The sequence below is a fragment of the Sceloporus undulatus genome, chromosome 1, assembly GCF_019175285.1.
Source record: "Sceloporus undulatus isolate JIND9_A2432 ecotype Alabama chromosome 1, SceUnd_v1.1, whole genome shotgun sequence".
Lineage (NCBI taxonomy): Eukaryota > Metazoa > Chordata > Lepidosauria > Squamata > Phrynosomatidae > Sceloporus > Sceloporus undulatus.
In genome coordinates this window covers 269933859-269953068 of record NC_056522.1, presented here as the reverse complement: position 1 = coordinate 269953068, position 19210 = coordinate 269933859, and the positions used below count along the sequence as shown (strand labels likewise).

General features: G+C 40.1%; 1 protein-coding gene and 1 long non-coding RNA gene across 2 annotated transcripts in view; one reads left to right on the top strand and one right to left on the bottom strand.

Moving 5' to 3' along the window:
- The window catches only part of KCNQ1 (potassium voltage-gated channel subfamily Q member 1), a 462809-nt gene that overhangs the window by 67606 nt on the left and 375993 nt on the right, over window positions 1–19210 (bottom strand). The window lies entirely within an intron of this gene.
- On the top strand, window positions 14–18655 carry LOC121919064. Its single transcript, XR_006101388.1, has 4 exons — window positions 14–70; window positions 15836–15865; window positions 18111–18185; window positions 18537–18655. It is a non-coding gene; the product is annotated as an uncharacterized LOC121919064 (long non-coding RNA).

The window sequence follows — 19210 nt, the reverse complement described above, 5'->3', positions numbered from 1 at the left end:
TGCCACATGATAGAGTCACCTTAGGGTCCCCATAAGATGGAAACAACTTGGAGACACAACAACTGCCTAGGTACTTACATTAAGTTATAGGGCTTTAGAATATAGCCAATGCATAGGATAAAAAGTATTGTTTAAATGCCAAGCATCCTGTTAACAGCAGATGATTTGTTTTTGTACCTGAAGCACTTTTCAGCCTTAAGCAATTGAACACAGTGTTGTTCCCTCCCCAACAATAGGCTTCTTAAGGACAACCTTTCTTAAGAAGGGTTAACTGTACTAGCAGTTTACTGTATTAGTCCAACTTGAATTTGACATAAAACTGTTTTCATAGCACAATTGAATACCAGCATATTTGTGGTTGCACTCAGATGTTTTTAACTATATTGGATTTAACCCACAATGTACTCAGAAAGATATTTCCATTGTTTCAGCCAGCTCTAGATTAGGCTAGGCTGTGGCACACCAACCCCTGTTGTGTTTACATATGTTGGTATCATTCTTACAGGGCAAAGAAAATTGGATTCCATACATTGTTAGAAAGCAATTAATTCTGACCCACAAAAATGTTATTATTAAAATCAGTTACTATATATTGACTCAGATTACCAACTAGAATAACTTTAGACTATTTGTTCTTATTTACACTCGTGTAACGTTCAGAATTATTACCCTACAAAAGAAGATAGATATGTTTGAGTGCTGGAATAGGACTCTAAGACCAGGTTGTGAATCCCCACTTGGTCATGGAAACCCACTGAGTGATCCTGGGCAAGTCACATTCTTTCAGACTCATAGGAATCCAATGGCAAGCCCCCTCTGAACAAATCTTGCCAGGAATGGTCACCATAAATCAGAAACAACTTGCAGGCACACAATAACAAGACATAGAGCTGATGGCTAGATGCAGTAATCCTGTAGGCACTCATAGGTGGACAATTCTGCGTATAGTTAGCCCTTCACATTTGTGGCTTTGACTTTGTAGATTTGATTATTTACAGATTTGATTAATATATTCTGCTAGAAGTTGACCATAAAGTCATGATGGGAGACTTAAAGATTTCTAGAAAAAACACTTTTCTAGGCATTTGTAGGTTCCCCAGCACAGTTCAGTGGTCAGCTTCTAGTGGATGTTGACCATAGAATTGTGCTGGAGGACCCAGAGGTTTCTGGAGAGGTGTTCTTTCAGGTTAAAAAAAAGAGTGTTTTTTTATTTGCAGTTTTTCCAGCTTTGTGCCCCTAACCCCACAGAATGTGGAGGCTTATTGTATAGTGAATAGGAAAACATTCTCAGTGAGCTTATTCTAAAAAGTCACAGGTTCTGTCTTTTATCCTGATATAGTGTGAGGAATGCTTCCTTGAACAAGGCACAAGTCAGAACAAATATGGAAGAAAGTGGAAGTCACCATTTCCCAAACTTATTTCCCCAGTCCATACTGCCTAAGGATGATACTGTACTTCAGCATATTTGGTCAGCACTACATTGGAGAAGACTGGCCTATGCAGGAGGCTGCCTTAATTTCAAGGCAGATCATGGATTTTTGTCATCTAGCTTGGTATTATAAACTTTACTCTCCTACATCTGAAAGAAAGACTTCTGTACTGAACTTATTACCAAAAATCATACCTAATAATGGCTAGGACAGAAACTTGGACTTTACTGCATGTATATAAAACATGTGTTTTCTATTATGGTATAGATCTTACCTGGAATTTGATTTGGTGAAGGGAGATATAAAAATATTCTAAGTAAAATTTAAAAAACTGCATGCCTTCCGACTGAGCTATGGCCCCTCTCTCAAAGCATTCATTCTAGTTTTATTCTGGGAATATATTTCCCAATTAAACATGACCCAAAACTAAAATGGCTACCTAGAACATCACAACTAACGTGGTTGACTGAAATCCTGTAACACTCTGCACAACTAACTAATGTGAAAACCTATTTTGACCAGAAGTTTTAGGTGAGTGTTAAAGCAGATTCTGTTTTACTTAAAGGCTGAAAGCTGGTCCAGAAAACTTTTAGCCAGATGCCTGGACTTTGATATAAGTCAGGCACTATTCTAATTAATATTCCAGTTCTATGATCCTATGGATTAAACTGCACTATCTACTTTTTACAGGAAAGGAAAGAAAAAAGAAAAGACATCACTTTTCAATATTTTCTCTTTAAACTAAACAGCAATTTTCTTTTCCTTCTTAAACTCAAAAGTAGAGATTGGAATGATAATTGAAAAAGTACTTTCATCTAGTTAGGCACTGTAGTAGTGTGAAAAAAGTAATCCACTCTGGTGAATTACTACTACATTTTAAAAATTGCTTTCTATAAAAGCACTTCATACACACACACACACACACACACACACCCTTCCACATGACCCTCCCACCAAAGTGATGTTTTAGGCACAGTGAGTAAACATTATTTGTTACTCTAAAAATATAATGCTGATACAAGTTGTTGCATTTAGAATAAAAACAAAAAAGGCCACCCCATCACCAGTAACATGTTAGAGATATCGTTATCTTTAACAGAAGACTTCCAGTTTTCTGGCTCTTCAGATGTTGTTGCACTGCAACTTCCAAGATCTATAGCCAACATAGTCAACAGTGAGGAATGCTTGAATTACAGTTCAACAATATTTGGAGGGCTGCAAAGTTCCCATTCCTGCTTTGACCTAGAGTGGGAGATTAAAAAAAAAAAAGCTAACAGATGAACTGAAACTGTGAAGAGTCCCACCCATTTCAGTAGTGGATGGAGTTATAGGCATGGCGAACATCCAAGAGTTGACAGGGTCAACAAATAGGTGTGGCTAGATGTAGTTCTTACCAATTTCGACATTGTCCTACTGAGTATAAGCATAGTTCAAATCTATACATTTCCATTCACAAGTGAACTCCATGGCAATAGCTTTTCTGCCTGCAAATGGCAGCTCAGTTTTATGCAATGTGTTTTTTCATTTAAAGAATTGTGTTGCCGTTTGCTGGCTGCAGGGGTTCAAGTACTCTGTACCTCAAAAGTGTTCTCTGATTGCGATTCCAGCTAGTGTTATTTTAATGAGCTTCTCCATTCTTCTTCCCTTGACTTGAGCTATATGTGTAGATTCTGATGTAGTCATGTCCTATTATGAATTGTTACTTTTGAAATGTGGGTGTTTTAACCTTGTCAAAACTTTTGGGTTGGCAGTGTGAGGATGATCTATTTTGAGGTGGGTAGGACTGAAGCCTGTGTGCACATTTACCCCCTTTGCACCCCTGGGGTTCTTGGGGATTGTAGCATTTGGATCCGGCCCAATGTGGGGCTTATAATTACTGTCTCACCCTTGTGTAGCAGCATGAATGATATAGTGGCATCTGCCCATCTGGATCCCACTTACTGCCATCCTGTGGAACTTCCCCAACAGGTGGGCTGGGGCTGGGCATCAATGGAGGGCAGGTGAGTCTTCTGATACTTAGATCCTTGCCCTCTGCCATGCCAAAGATAAAAAAGCTCTAACCAAAAAACTTCCCAACTGTGTCTCCTATGTGTGTTAATGTGGTCTTTTTATCCAAGCCCTCCTTATCTTTGCTAGTCTTGCAAAGCTCTCTTTTCTCTGATTGCTCACTGGAGATAACAACATTAGAAGCTTGCAGACTAGATGGAGAACAGAAAAGTCCTCTATGCCTGCTTTAAACAATCAGGGTACTCCTTGGAGCCCTTAAGGTTGACCTGACTGTATATGCAGTCTTATGAGATAGTAACATATGGGTGGCAGATTATTTTTGCCCCTGTGGTGGGCCACAGTTTCACATCATTGTTTCAAAACTAGCCAAAATGCACCCCAGAAGTTACGGTAAATAATTTCTTGTTCAAATTTCATGGTTTATTGCCTAATGTTTTGGCTACTTTCTGTTTTCTCCCCCCATGTGTGATGAACTGAGATGTGTCTTGAAACCCATCACTGTTCCAGCCAGTGGATGAGGGCATTTAATGGGCCATTTTTGTGATCCCCCCCCCTCCCGGGATCTGAGAACTTGGGGCTGCATTTTCCCACCCCTATAGTGGATGACCCATTAGGCCCTCAGTTGCACATTGCACTTTGTTTGGAAGCAGATCATGCATTTCTTTAAGAACTGGCCAATAAGTTCCCATTGCCTAGCCACAACAGTTCAGTGGCCATGTTCTGAAAATGCTGCAGCTTCTGAACTATCTCCACAGTCAGATCCACATCGTTTAACCCATTATGAGAGTCTAATTTGAATGCTACTGGAGAGCTGGTCATGATAGCCAAACTATCCTTGTTTAGCTGGTGTAAAACATTCTATGCCACCAAGGTTACTCGAGTATCTATGTTATATTTTTAACTGAACACTGCCCTAAATAGGATAACCACCACTACACTAGGTAAACAATATGCCCATCAACAGTTCTTCTGTCCTTTCAGTATTGAGTTTCACTTGGATGGCCCTCTTACAAACCATTACAGATGTCAAACACTTTTCATGCCCTTATTTGAATGAGATGTCAAAGAGGAAAAAAACTAAGTATCGTCTGCATATTGACAATACCATGAGGACCTCATGTGGATGTGAACAGACATGGAGGATAAGATGTCAATTTTCACCATGACTGTTAAAATCATTATCGAAGTAATCCACCACCTTAGATACAATCCACATAAAAGAAGCTGAAGAGCAGCAGATACAGCTCTCACACTTTCCTCGCTGGAAGATTTCAGAGATTTTATTAAAACAGCTATGTCTGTACTCTGAAACCTTTAGGCAACAGGGAGTCAGCCACTATTTATCTTTTGGTTTCTTGTAAGGAATTCACACTAGACTCTCAGTTAAATCATTTCCCCCCCATACTACTAGTACAGGAAATTAACTATAAATGAGCAATAAAAACAAATCATTCAGTTACATTTTCCATTGATATTACCTTCCAATTTTAGAACATTAAGGAAAGGAAATATAGATCAAAATTCAGCTTACAATATATTAGTGAACTGATCCTTTAATTATAGTCTTTCCTGCTTTAGCAAACACCAACTATAAGGCATTTGCCACTTATTTAAAACAGAGTGTTTTTCTGGTTGGAACTTGATTGCTGCAGTGAAGTACTGAAGTCATATTTACTGGAGAGAGTCCATTTTCATTTATAAAAAAATTAAAAAATAATCAATAATTTGAGGTTGCATGACAATTGTGTTGCTCTGCCGACAGACCACTCTGTTATGTAATGGAGGCTACCATGTGTGGAAAGTGGGCAGGAGGGGAAGTGATTTATACAAATTCTACCTTTGCTCTGCAGCCATTTACATTGCTTCACATGCTATTCCAAAGATCCCTCTACCCCTCCAGAGAAGATAAAAAAGGAAGGGCTTCTAGAGTGACAAAACAAAGGGGGGAAATCAGCAAAAGTCACCTTTCACTTACTTTCAACCCATGTAAACTTTCAAGCAGCAGAAAGGACAGAATGAAACACAACCCATGATGAAGGAAAATGACCTCTACAAAAGCATCATTGGAAGCACCCAAAAGTTACTGGTCAGATGTATCTGTGGGATCTAGTCACAGTTTTGATTTGTTAAAGAGAGAAATCCTCAGCAGGTCTGTTGTCCCAAACCTTGTAATATTTGCAGTTAAACAAATGAACTAAAAACTGCTAAAACCTCAGTAAGACTAAGTACATTGTTCTGGGTTGCTGATGAGCAGAAAAGTGAATTACATATACTTAGATAATCAAGTTCACTGGCACAGTAAAAGACAAAAAAATACAAGCTCTCCTCCAAGTCCACGGACTTGAAATCAGCAGACTTGACAATCTGTGGAGGGGTGACCCGCCATCAAGGTGAATGGGGTGCGCTCCCGGGGTGTACGCCCTATGCTCAAAGGGGTTGATTATATGCGAGTCTCCTAACCTGCGGGGTGGTGGTGGTCCAGAACGGATCCCTCGCGAATTTGGAGGAGCAACTGCACCATATACTGTCTCCATGTGAGACACTGGTTTCCTTCAAGCACGTAACCACACTCTCACTTATAGGTCACTAACATTTTCTCTTGTTTGCATGGTGAACTTATACATAATAAATTCTCTTAAAGGAAGAGCAAGCTTGTGTTCACAGTCAGTTCTCTTATTTGTGGCTTGAAATGAAGAACTAGGCTGGGCTAGTGCCTAATTTGCCAAAGGGTTTGCTTCCATAGCCATTTTCCATGGCTTTGGCATTATGGTACAATGACAACCTCTTTAAGAAAAACAAAGAAAAGCATGTAGGAGGATGCTAGGCATTACGGCCAAAAGAAGGGAAGCAACCAGTGGTGTGAGAGGAAATTGCTTCCTCTGCGAAGCCCAAACTTTAAATGGGCTGTCCAAGGTTCTGAAACTAATCCTCTAAATAGGTTCAGAACCTTGGACAGCTCTTTATAATAAAACATAAAGTGGATTCACCATCTTTCTAGCATAGGAGGCACCAGCTACACATGCAAGTTGAAGAATGGAGTCAGCACATTCAGTTTCTTCTTCAGTATGAGGACAGTTCTCCTGGACAGCTACTAAAGAAATTTAATGCCATCAAAGTCTTAGACCCCAGTCCTAAATACATTCATTCTGAGTCAGTCTCACTTAGTTGAATGAGATTTCCTTGTTACAAATGCTTAGTACTGAAGATTAGATACTGGCCACCGTTGGTTTTTTCCAACAGCAAGATCCTCTGTGCTTCACATTCTTTCACAAATTAGACACTGTTCTTCCCATGGAATATTTTAAGATAAAATGCTATTGAATTTATAGTGTTGCCTACATGAAAAGAAAAAGAAAAAGAAAGAAAGAAAGAAAGAAAGAAAGAAAGAAAGACCAGTAAGTTAGGATGGTTAGAATTCCTTCAATTAGAATTTCAGTGTGATCGACAACTTTTTTTAAAATGTGCTTTCAACAAATATATTTTGCTAACAAGCTCAGCTTCTACTGTTTTAATTTGTACCCTGTTAAAATGAAACTTCTGCCCCTTTATTTTGTCAGACATAAGGAAAATTGAGAGTCTGCTGCCATTGTTCTGAAGCTGAGCTTGTTAGTGAAACAAAGGCCTATTTTTTTTCCAGTCAGTACTGTTTGTGCATTTACCCCAATGACATCTACTTGGAGTCATTCCCGGAAGGGGAAAAAAAAGGCCAAATACACTCTTAGTATTTGCTTACTACAGCATAAAAGCACTTCTTAGTTACCAGATCTTTTTTGGCAGCCTTTACTTAGTTCATGACATCAAAGTGTATAATATTCTCACGTGAATGAAAAACAACAGATAAATATCATACATACTGTATCACTCTGATATTTTAAAGGATCAGAGTATTCCTTTTTAGGCCCAGATCCAAGTCCCACCGTTGTCAATGGAAACCTTATTAAAGTTAATGAATGATCTTTTAGTTGCCTCTGGTGAACGTAGGATCAAGTCCTTTGATAACTGTTTCTGCATTCTGGCAAATGTCCTTACACCTGTTCTTGTAATTTTAAAAATATAATTCTAAGCTGCAAAATATGTTGGACTGATAAAGCTGAAACACATTAGAGCGGAAAGCCAAACAACAAGCTCTTCCCCTTCAATTTTCTTGATAGGTCCAAATTCTGCCCATTCAAATTGTTCAAGTGGATTTACTGCATTTTCTGTTTAGACACACACATTTGAGATTCATTCCATTGTGGTTGCACACCAGTCTTTAGGCCTGAGGTGGAAAGATGTTTTTAGATTGTAACACTCAGGAGCCCTAGCTAGAAAAGCCAATGTCAGGGGATGCTGTGTATTGCAATCTAGCATTTTGGAGGGCCACATGATTCCCACCCCTGTTCTAAGCACAATCAAGATGGTGAAATATATATTCATAGTTACTGATAAGGTGTGTGGACTAGTCAAGAATAATCTAAAACAGGGGCTTGCAGGGGCCAGGACTCTTGAACATTCATGTCTTCCCCCAGCTCAGTTAACTTTACAAAACCAACCTAAATCAAGGGTGTAACTTCAAATGGCTTGAGTTATCAAAGTCAAAGATGAAGGTTGTGGTGAGCTGCAGTCCAGTATCTGGGGGGGGGGGGGGGGCTGACAATCTACAGCATCACAAGATCACAACCTATTTGTTCTTCACTCTTATGATGCATAGGATGTGTGATTCATTCTGCATAAGCAAGTGTTGCTGGTTTTACCTCAATGAACAAAGGTAACTGCCACAAACAACAAAAAAATTATTTCCTCCTTGTTCTGAGCCTAATTGTCTTGTGATCTACCCTTGGCTGAATTAAGTTTAAGAATAGACATCTGAATGGAGAAGGAAGAGACAAGATGTGTACTGTAAAAATAGTAACCTGGATTGTCTTAACATGGTTTTAACATACTCAGCAGTAGGATTATTAAATGCTTTCTTAAAACTTTCAATCCTTAGTGGGGATATTTAACAAAGCCAGCACTATGTAATGGTTAAAAAAAATTGGATTGTGACTATGGAGATGCACAATCAAATCTCTGCTCAGCCATGAAGCTCAGTTAGTGAGCCCAGGCTACATCTTGATCAGTCACCTGCCTCACAAAACTGAAGGGAGAGGAAGAACATACCCAGACTCCTTTCAACTCTGCTGGCATTTTAAGAACATAGAAAGCTCCCTTATATGTACTCCATTAGTGTTGATACTGATTGACAACAGTACTCTGTTTTTCAGGCATAACTTGTTCTCAATTTGTATGGAGATGCTATGGATTGAACTTGGACCTTCTGCATACAAAGTGTTTGCTCTACCACTGAGGTTCAACCACTCACTAGTTGCTCTGTGTGTCATCTCTTGTTCTTCAGTGGTCATCTGCTGTTGTGAAGGGGAGGCCCAGAATCAATAGATTGAGTTTACAAGAAAGGAAATTCCAACTAAATCTTAGGAGGAACATTATTACAGCAAGAACTGCTTGCAGTGAAATAGTCTACCAACACAATCTAGCTGGCCATGTCTCAGGGATGCTTTAGCATTACATTCCTGCTTTGCTGGGAGCTGGACAATATGGCCCTTGGAGGTTCCATCCAACTTTATTATTGGATGACTGTTGTGTTGTCACCCCCCCCCCCAATGTTCTGCTTGAACTCCTTAAGTAACAGCAAAGGAGGGAAGGAAAGAAGGACTATAAAGAGCTCCTTTTTGTTCAGTCTACTGTTCTAAACAAGTACCAATAGAGGTATTGCAGATATGGCCCCCTGCCATCAGACAGGCAGGTTCTAGAATCCTTAACAGAACCACGGCCAAATGTTAACAGCTGTCTGCTGGAATAATAAGGGGTATTTTGTTTTCATCACACCTTGCTAAATAGTTTATGCCTTAGCCTGGCAGTTTAAGCATGTAGAGTTGCTAAGAAAACCCAGGGAGTAAACCTTCCTAATGGTAACTTGTTTCTACTGATCTCATACCTGTTAGGATGGGAGGTGGCGTAGGCTACACATGCACAGTTCAATTTCCTTTTTTTGCTTCTGCCCTATATTAACCTTGGGGTTCCATCTTTCAGTTGCTTTGCTCTGAGGGGCAGGGTGTAGCACAGCCCACATTAATAATTATCCAACTTGGTCTGACCCTGGATTCATCTCTCTCTTCCCTAAATCTCGGGGATTCTGCTGATTCAGCTATGTCTTTATTTAACTCAACTCTTTCCTCAACTCTCGACCATTTTGCCCCTGTCTCTGTACGCACTTCTTCCTCTAAGACTAGGCCTCAGCCCTGGCTTACCCCCAACATTAAGTTTCTCCGGTCCTGATCTAGAGCGGCCGAACGTCTTTGGAGAAAGTCCAAAGAGTGGGCTGATTTTATCCATTTCAAATTTGTTCTTTCTTCCTTCTCACGCGCCCTCTCTATGGCTAAACAGAATTATTACAAATCATTGATCTCTGCCAATGAGAGGTGCCCACAGCGTTTGTTCTCCACCTTCAACACTTTGCTTAAACCTCCCTCTCCTCCAGTCTCTTCATCTTTCTCTCCTAATGACTTTGCTAACTATTTCATCTCTAAGATTACCACTATTCGCTCTGAGATAGTCCCTCCTGATTCTTCTTCTGCTCTTAATCTTCTATCACCTTCGCCTAACAAATTTTCTGTCTTTCCTCCTGCCTCTTTGGATGAACTCTCTACACTTCTGAACTCTTCCAAACCTGCTACCTGTCCTCTTGATCCTATTCCTACTCGTCTTCTAATCTCTATAGCTCCCTCCTTTCTGCCCTCGCTCCTCCATATCTTCAATCTCTCTCTCTCTACAGGCTCCTTCCCCTCGGACTTCAAACATGCTCTCATTTCCCCAATTCTGAAAAAACCTTCTCTTGACCCCTCCTCTTTGTCTAGCTATCGTCCGATTTCTCTTCTCCCCTTTCTTTCTAAGGTTTTGGAACGGGTTGTCTATTCGCGCTGTCTTGAGTTTCTTGAAGCCAATTCCATCCTTGATCCCTTTCAGTCTGGTTTCCGCCCAAGGCATTCTACAGAGACAGCTCTCACTAAGATCTCGAATGACCTTTTACAGGCCAAGGCTAATGGCCTTTACTCTGTTCTCATTCTTCTCGATCTGTCTGCAGCCTTTGACACTGTTGATCACTGTCTCCTAATTGACATACTCTCTGGCCTTGGGTTCTCAGACTCTGTTCTCGACTGGTTTAGATCTTACTTGTCTGGCAGATCTTTTGCAGTAGTTGCAGGGGGTCTGACTTCTTCTCCTGTTCCCTTATCTGTTGGAGTTCCCCAGGGCTCTGTTCTGGGTCCCCTTCTGTTTTCTCTCTACACACTGTCCTTAGGAAAACTCATCAGCTCTTTTGGTTTTTCCTACCATCTGTATGCCGATGACACCCAGCTGTATCTTTCTGCCCCTGACTTTTCTCCAAGGCTTGAACAGCAAGTCTCATCTTGCCTTACAGCTGTCTCGCAGTGGATGCGCCATCGGCGTTTGAAGCTCAACATGTCCAAGACGGAGCTCCTTGTCTTTCCTCCTAAGCCCAACCTTCAACACTCCTTTTCTGTCTCTGTGGACAACATTTCCATTCAACCAGTCCAGCAAGCCCGCAGTCTTGGCTTTATCTTTGACTCTTCTCTGTCGTGTATCCCTCAGATCCAGACCACAGCCAAGGCTTGTAGATTCTTTTTGTACAATATTGCCAAAATCCGACCATATCTCTCCGCCTCTACTGCCAAGATCCTGGTCCATGCCCTAGTGATCTCACGACTTGATTACTGTAATGTCCTCCTGGCTGGGCTTCCTCTTTCTCACCTCCGTCCTTTAATCTCTGTCCAGCATTCAGCTGCACGCATTATCACTTCCACCCACCGCTCTGACCACATTTCTCCTGTGTTGGCATCCCTTCACTGGCTCCCTCTCCCTTTCCGCATCCAGTATAAGCTCCTGCTGTCGACATTCAAAGCCCTCCATGGACTGGCCCCTCCTTACTTATCAGACCTTCTTTCTCTTCACCTTCCCACCAGGGCCCTCCGTTCTGGTAGTCAAGGGTTCCTGTCTCAGCCCAGGATTTCCTCTGCCCCATCCCGGATTCGCCCCTTTTCACTTGCTGCCCCTCACTCCTGGAACCTTCTTCCTCCACAAGCAAGAGCCACCACTTCATTAACCAGCTTCAAAACGGAGCTGAAAACCATCCTATTCAGAGAAGCTTTCCCAGGCATCGCATAATTGTCGCTTACTATCTGATGTTCTGTTGTTGGCTGTTTATCGATCCATTTCCTGTATTCCTATGTACTGTATATATATTATCCTACTTGTGATTATGTATTTTCTCTGGATAATGATTAACCATCCATTATGAAGCCTTGCCCTCCCTCCAGTCCATCTGCCTTGGTCCAGACCTCGGAGGTTGAGAGGAACTGCTGGACCTCTTACCCTTTCCCTCCACCACTCCCTTCTCCTTCTGTGTCATGTCTTTTTAGATTGTAAGCCTGAGGGCAGGGAACCGTCTAACTAAAAGATTGCATGTACAGCGCTGTGTAAATTTACAGCGCTTCATAAATAAAGGTTAATAATAATAACCACTGGGATTTACAGCTTTGGTCATTGTTTACAGGCCTGATTCCACCATTTGCTGTGGGGGAACACTAGAAATGATCAGCAAAAGGTTTCTGTTGTAGCCTGCCTGCTGCATTTATTTACCCCCAACAAAACATATCCTGTCACAGTGACATGTACCAGGTTTCAGTATTAAACAAACACTTGATAAGTCCTGGAACTGCAGCTAGTTCCAGTTGAGAACAAGAGGCATGGCTAAGTTACTTTTGAGTAGATGAAGCCAGATGGCCACATATCGTTTCTGATTTTATTCCTTTCAAACAAGCAACCCCAAAAATATGATTTTGGTTAGACTATGTGGCTCTCTCATCTGATGTCTCCAGTGATGCTCCAGGGCTTTGTGGTAGCCTTTCAGAGCCCCATTCATTCTAAGGAGGAGCATAGCCTTCAAACACAGCAGAGTTGGCTTGATATATTTTAAAGTAAGTGATATAGCAGACTTTACCAGTGAAGCCAGCATGGTGTAGTGGTTTGAACATTGGACTATGACTCTGGAGACCAGGGTTCAAATTCCCACTGAGCCATGAAAGTCACACTCTCTCAGCCTCAGAGGATGCAGTGGCTTGTTAATTTATAGAGTGTATGAAAATGTTCAGATGTAACATTTTGGTTATTCACTTTGCAGAAGCCTAGAATTGGCTGCAGCTGGGACTCAAACCAGCAGTGATGTTCAAGGTCACAGTGTGTGCCAAAGAGCACATAGCAAGATGTAAATATACTGTGTCATCTTTGCAAGGGGGAAGATATTCCAAGATGCACAGGAAATTGTACAGGAAGGGGTTGAGCTGGATTGCCACATGGCAAATGTGTATATAAGCTCAGATGTCTGTTTGTACAGTGTGGGTTTTGTAGTTGGTGGATGGTGTTGATTGTTCTCGTGTGTGTTTTTGGCAACAAGAATAAACAAAGCGCCTCTACAGAGATAAGCCAGGTGTCAGTTTGCCTTTCTTCAAGCAACTGTTTTCCTGGCATGCTCCAGCAGCTAACAGTTGTTTATCTTCAACACAAAGCTTCCAAGTTTACTCTGCGCGCTCACGTTTGCATCAACATGGCTAACCCTCTCTGAAGAAACTTGCCAAGAAAACCCCATAATAGAGTTGCCTTAGAGTTGCCATAAGTTGGAAATGATTTGAAGGCACAAAGCAATAAAAACCAGTGAAGGACCACTCCACCCACACACATTGGCACCATTAGGCCCAGGTCTGAAACTACTTAACTCTACCACAGACTGTTGTAGCATGCTCATCAAATGTAACTTAAACTTACTTAAACTTTCTATTCTACAAGTCACCCTATTCCTGCCAGTTATGACCTATTTAATTGTGAAGAAATCAACTCACCCCAAAGAGAACAAAGCCTTCTTTCTAACACAGCACTACTGAACTAACTTTTCCACAGCCACTTAGGCTGCTTCCCCCTTGATGGAGAGTATGACTGAGCAGTGCTGTGTGTTTGATGTGCGTTTCAGTTTGCAGCCTTCCTGAGTTTTCCTACTAGTTCTACTATTGGTTTTCTTACCAGTGAAAATATGTGAAGTGGGGATATAGAATTGCATCACAGTGCCTGTTATAAATGGATGAAGCCATTGGTGGAGTCCTGGAAGCATCCTTGGTCTCTGCCAGGCAACCTTTCCCTCATCATGAGTTCCCACCTTTAGATTCTATCTTTGTTGTGACTTGGTGTATGTATGTGCCTTCAAGTTGCCTGTTGACTCGTGGTAACGTCATGAATTTCATGGGGTTTTCTTAAGCAAGGATTATTCAGTGGTGGTGTTGTCAGTTCCTTTCTCTGAAATATAGCCTACAGCACTCAGTATTTGTTGATAGTCTCCTATCCCTGCCTAGCTTCCAAGATCAGACGGGATTTGGTGCCTTTACAGTATTTAGGCCCTAGCAACTTCTTTAAGGAGCAGAGATACCAATGGCCAAAGACACAAAATATGGCTTTATTGTTAGACATAAAACCATTTAAATACACTAAGTTAAAACATATAAATATAAGATACATTAAAATGATCTAGCTTAAAATTTAAAAATTCAGATTTAAGATTCATAGTTTAAAATCAACTGGATAGACCTGCTGGAAGAGATAATGTTTAAAACTGTTTTAATTTCTTACAGCATGTTTAGCTGCTGAATCCCTCTCAGAAGGTCATTCCATAGTCTGGGGCGGCCAATGAAAATGTCGTTTGAGTGACAGTTGCCAGTGTAATTCTGGGTGGTCGAAGTAAATGTCCCCCAGAAGACCTGAGTGTATGGGGAGGATTAAAAGAACCAGATTCTGTCTGATTTTGGAAGCTAAGCAGGTCAGACTCGTTAGTACTTGGATAGGAGATCACAAAGGAATAACGGGTGCTGTAGGCTATATTTAAGATGAATGAACTGGTAAAAATCACCTCAGTATTGCTTGCTTCAGAAAACTCTATGAAATTTATGGGGCTGCCTCAATGTGACAGGCAACTTCAAGAACGTACATACACAAAGTCACAACAGAGATGGAATCCAAAACAGGGAACTCAGTGAGGAAAAGAAGGTTGTCTGGTGGAGGCAAGGGTCCTTCTAGGGCTCCACCCTGGAATTAATGCAGTTTGACATGGCTTTAACTGTCATGGCTCCATCCTATGGAACTCTGGGGTTTTTAGTTTGTTGTGGCACCAAAGATCTCTGGCACAGAAAGCTAAAAAAACTCACAAAACTACAAATCCCAGAATTCCATAGCATTGGCCCCTGGTAGTTAAAGTAATGTTAAACTGCATTAATTCTGCAGTGCAGGTGCTGCTCAAGAAGAAGAATACAGATACTAAAGGAAGCAGTTCTTGTGCCTGCTCGTAGTTCATTTATGCGTTGGCACAGAAGTCTAGAAAATTAGGCCATAAGGCTTTTTTTTTTTTGGTCAAAACTTAATGCAATAAGCGAGCAGCCTCTCTAGTGTGCCAGCAAGTTCTTGGGAATTTATAAAACACATTTGTGGGGAGGAGTGTCTCCCATGAAATTTTAATGAATGTACATTAAGGCTTGGACAACAAATAAGTGACTTGCAGGGCTGGAATGCATTACACTACTGGCACAGTAGTGTTAAGATTCCTTCTGTTTTTATTTCTTATGATTGCAGTCCTTGGTGCAGTGGCAATTAAATTTACTAGATTCTGGAACTAGTTTATTAAAATACAATGGGTGTTTGGGGGAAGGAGGGACGTGTAGCTTGGTTATAGTAAAAGGTGCTGTGTGCGCTGAAATGACAGTGGCTTAGAACCAAAAAATAGGAATACAAACATTACTTTAAATATCTGTTATTAAATATACTGCATCTCTTGACCTGTTCCTCAGCTAGACATATTCCTGCCAAAGCTTTGTGAAACTAATTCCCATACCTCTACTCTCAGCCTCTTTACACCCTATTTCTGGGGTAAGCAAAAGACAGAAAGACAGAAGTTCACTCATCTGATGATGCGTGTGCACGCATGCATAAGCACACAAACATCTGTTTCATGACAAGCCTGCCTGCCTTTCTTGACTTTGCTTCTTGACTACAGTATATTGGAATACTAGATGAAATACAGTGCTGCACTTGCATTTTCACAACTGCAGAACAGTTTTTAGTTACAACAATTTTTGTATAAGTAACAACAACAACAATAACGCTTTATTTATAGTGACCAAATGATCAAGTCTTGGATGAGGAATGTTATCTAGCACTCCCAATAAAAAGGTTTACTGGTGATATGCTTTGCTTAAGACCCATTGACTTTTCCAGAAGCACTGAACATATCATTCTTTTTTTAAATCCAGGGCCACTTCCTCGTTTAACTCATCTAACAGGTTAGTAGTCCCTTGTCAGGTGCTATTTGTTTTCCTCTATAAAAGTTTCAAAATCTAACAGTAAGTCACATAACAAGGAAAAGTTAAGTTTTTAATGATTATGCTAAGCTATTTTGTCCCCCTCTGTTTAAGATTAAATAGATGCGAATAGCTTTACAGTGGCGAAATTAAAATACATATCTTTGTTAAGGCTGAAAAATCAGTATGCAAAGGGATCTTGTAGTACCTTTGAGACGAACTGAACAAAAGAAGCTGGTATAGCATGAACTTTCATAACAGACCTCCTCAGACGAAAGAAGAGTGTGCCACAGCTCATACTACTAGCTTCTTTCTTTCTGTTTGTTTGTTAAAGGCGTGGAGCCCTTTATTTATTATTTACAGATTCTTTTAACATTTTGTGCTTTTTAGGAAACAGCCAAAGGAAAGGGGAAAAGCAGCCCCTCTCTCTTCCTATTGCTCTTCCCCTTTCTGGTTCAGGCTCAGAGTAGGCTTTTCAGCAGAAAAATAAGCCAAAGTCCCCCTGCTTTTTTTTTTTTTTAAACACAGTTTAAGGAAGAAAATATGGAAAAGCTGAACTAACTGGTAGTGCTGGGAACCCTCTGGATTTCAGTTCCCAGAATTCCTCACCATATCTTTTCCTGGCTAGTATTTCTGGGAACTGAAGTCCAAAGTAGCAGGAGTACTAAAGTTTGAGACCCACTGGTCTAGAACAAATTCCTTCAATGTACTAAGTGCCTCACAACTTTCATTAAAAACCCAGTCAAGATTTTTTATTTGTATTGTTTGGTATTTAGAAAGTTAAAGATTAAAACAGTTTTGTTTAAAAAAAAATTCAGTGGTTTGGGATACAAAGTTTCTTCCGCATTCAGAATACACATATTGCATAACCTTGAATTTGCTCATGTGTAGACATGTGACATGCAGCTTCCATATGCAGGATCAAGGCTCTTTCTACAGTTGGCCCTCCAAATTTGCAGCTTTGACTTTAGTGGATTCGATTATTTGCGGATTCAATTAATATGAAGAACTCTTAAGTTCTTCAGAGAAATTTTGCTGGACATTGACTATAGAGCTGCACTGGAGGACCTAGAGATTCCTAGAGAGGTGTTCCATCAGATTAAAGAAGTAGTGGTTTCTTTATTTGCAGTTTTGCAACTTTCAAGGGAGTCCTGTACTCCAGCAAATATGGAAGGCTTACTGTATAGCAGCACATTACTGTAAAACTTCCTCTCTCTCCTTACATCAGTGTGGAACAGGAATGTAAATTCGTGACTATTTCATCCTTGTATGCAAGGATGAATTACGGTAGTTTCCACAGTGTGGCAGAAAGCAAATGATTCTTTCAATATTCTTCCCACTTTTGAATGTTTTAAAGTGTTGTGGAGAACTTATGCTGTAGACCCAGCATGGAGGATTTAGTGCATTTTTTTTCCTGCACAGAAAATAGGTTTTCTGCACAGAAAATAGGTTTTCTGCATAGAAAACAGTGTTTTCTGTACAGGAGACCCATTTTTCTGCACATAAAACAAACTTTCCAACAAAACAGCCTTACGTGTTTTTCTCTACATAATCTTTCCTCTGCTACAACTCAGGACATCCAGTACTAGGATAAAATTGTACAAAATTTTCACTGGTTCATTATTCTTCCTGACAAGGAATGAATAATTATGAATTTCAACATGAGAATGAATAACTATGAAGAGTCTTCCCATTTGTAGTATGGAGTTCATCTGACTATAGCCCAAGATACTATTTTTGATACAAAAACATACTGTGAGCTACAGAATGTTTGAAACAATCTGCAGGATGTTAAGAATAATTATAATTGCATTACATCAAAAACCCAAGGCCTAATGCACAAGAATTGTTTTCATGACCTCTTTGCTTTTACTTCTCATTTTCTAGCCATTGTGTGCACTGCTTCCTGTCTGTTTCTATCGATGCTCCTTTTCACAGTGTCAAAACTCTGTATCAATAGTCATTGTTATTTAAAAAAAAAAAGGGGGGGTTGAATATGAGAAAAAAAGTGGTGTGGAAGATTACCATTCTCCCCCCCCCCCCAAAAAAAAAGAAAAAAAAAAAAAAAAAAGTGTGTGTGTGGGGGAGATTACCATTCTCCAAAACTTCTGAACCTGGTAACTCATTTTGTGTCTCATGCATATTTTGATTTTCCTGGCATGAAGAAAAATTAAATTTCCTGTAGAGGGGATGTTGGATTCTGTTCACCGATCTTATCTCCTGACAGTTGCAGACAAGAGTATACAAATTGTTCCATCAGCTAACATCTTTGGCTTCTCTGCAGCCTGATGCATAGATCATGGTAAGTGGATTTCCATTACCACCAATTAACCTTGCAATTACACAGAAAGTGATTTTTAAAGGGGTGTGCACATATTACATATTATCCAATACATGCATGTATTATATACATTAATTCACAAATGCTTAGGCCTCTCTGACTGATGCACTGACAAATAAGGATGATAAAATTGGTAGAATATTTCTTATCATTTAGAAAGTTTAAATTTGGGATATGGATAAGTTAATTGTACTATTCCAAAAAGTCTGAAAATGGGGATTTCCTTCAAATGGGAGATACAAGACTAAAAATGTCAGACTATATGAATTGCATGATGCCTCCCATCCATTTTTCCTTCCTTACATCCTACAGAATTCAGACACAGAACAATCTGCAATAAAAAATGGGTATGGTGAAGCTTCTCAGCCCTTTCCTAGATGGAGGTTAAGAGATGAAGAGTGCCTAGGATCACATAAACTGGAAAGCTCTTCTCCATATATCCATAAAGTCTTCTGGTGCTTATTGCAGTTTCTGTGACTGTGCTGTGTTATTTCCAAAATAAGAATGACCATAGTGTGTGTGTGTGTGTGTGTGTGTGAGAGAGAGAGAGAGAGAGAGAGAGAAAGAATGTACTCACTGAGACAGTGGATATTTTAGATATTTAATTTTCACACATTTCTGTGTTTTCTGGACATTATTTTCACAGAAATGAATGCATACTGTGAACTCATACTGTTCTTCATTTTCTTTAAACTGACCTAGTTTCTTAATGGAGTAGAGATAGTTGGGTATAGATAATTGAGCTGCCTTTCTCTATTTTGTCTTCCCTTCCCTTCCCTCTTTTTTTCATGACTTAATAAGGTTCAGGTCATGCATACACTCTGAAAACTCAAGAAACAGCTAAATTCCAACCATGATTACAGATGATGTAAACCATATACCCTAGTATCCTATGGTATCTTTGGAGTGATCAAGAGTGAAACTCTGTGTGAACTAAAAACATCACAAGACTTTGGGAATGTATACTCACAAAACTAAATCCTCAC